Below are 997 nucleotides of genomic sequence, written 5' to 3'. Positions count from 1 at the left end.
TTGTAGGGGGGTTGTGGGGGTAGCTAGAAAATCTTCATGAATAAATCAAAGAACCTGGGACTTTGTGAGTCCTCCTCGAGGAAGGTGCCCAGACCTGTTTCAATACTACTGTAATGCTGAATGTAAGGCTGAAACTTTGCAAGATACCCCAGCAAGTGTGCACATGTCTATGTCGAGGGTGAGGGGGGTTTGGCAGGCAGCCTGGTGCTTCTAATATTAGAACAGATTGAAAGCAGTAATTCAAACAATCACACGTGGAGATGTGCTTAACTTTATCATACAGCACGACCTTTGGCAAACACCCCATTGCACACACTACAAGTATTCAGCTACCTCGGGCAGTGGCAAACCCAAAGACTCAGCAGAGACTCTTTTTGAGAGGATGGAGGTGGGGACAGACCAATTTGCATCTGTCCTGCCCTACCGCTGCTGCTGCCATTATTCCCTTTGGGGACCATGCTGGAGATTTTACCGGCAGTGGTGTCAGTGCGTGGACATTTGTACATATATGGTGATACAGCAAATCAGCATCAGACAATGAAAAAATTCTCTGATTTCATAGGCACAAAAGTAGGCTTGCTTCCATGCTGTGAAAAAAAATCTTCCCCAAGCCTAAGAAATAATAATAAAAAATTAGAACAATAGAAGAAGCCTCTAACCTCCAATCCACACTCTTCATATACAGCAGTACTTCAAAAAGTACGTACAACAATCTAGAAGAACTGACGATACAGCAGGAAAGATACTTGGTACATGCTCTCTAATCTGATTAGGCAATATCCCACAGCACTGGGATTTAAATTTAAAATTGGTCTGACATGGAATGGGACAGAAAGACACTTATGTAAGCTCTGTGGGTTGGCTTGGGCAAAACGAAATACAAATTGTAGTTGTCAGCCCGCAGAGCAGGTACGACACTCGCTATGCAATGTTATGCTTTGTGGGAAGAAGATGGAGAGATCTTTTAAATAAGTTGGTCTTTGCTGCCCCGGTTCCT

The sequence above is a fragment of the Cariama cristata genome, unplaced genomic scaffold (genome assembly GCF_000690535.1).
Source record: "Cariama cristata isolate BGI_N322 unplaced genomic scaffold, ASM69053v1 scaffold13162, whole genome shotgun sequence".
In the NCBI taxonomy this organism is placed as follows: domain Eukaryota; kingdom Metazoa; phylum Chordata; class Aves; order Cariamiformes; family Cariamidae; genus Cariama; species Cariama cristata.
Note: the sequence above shows the minus strand (reverse complement) of the source record.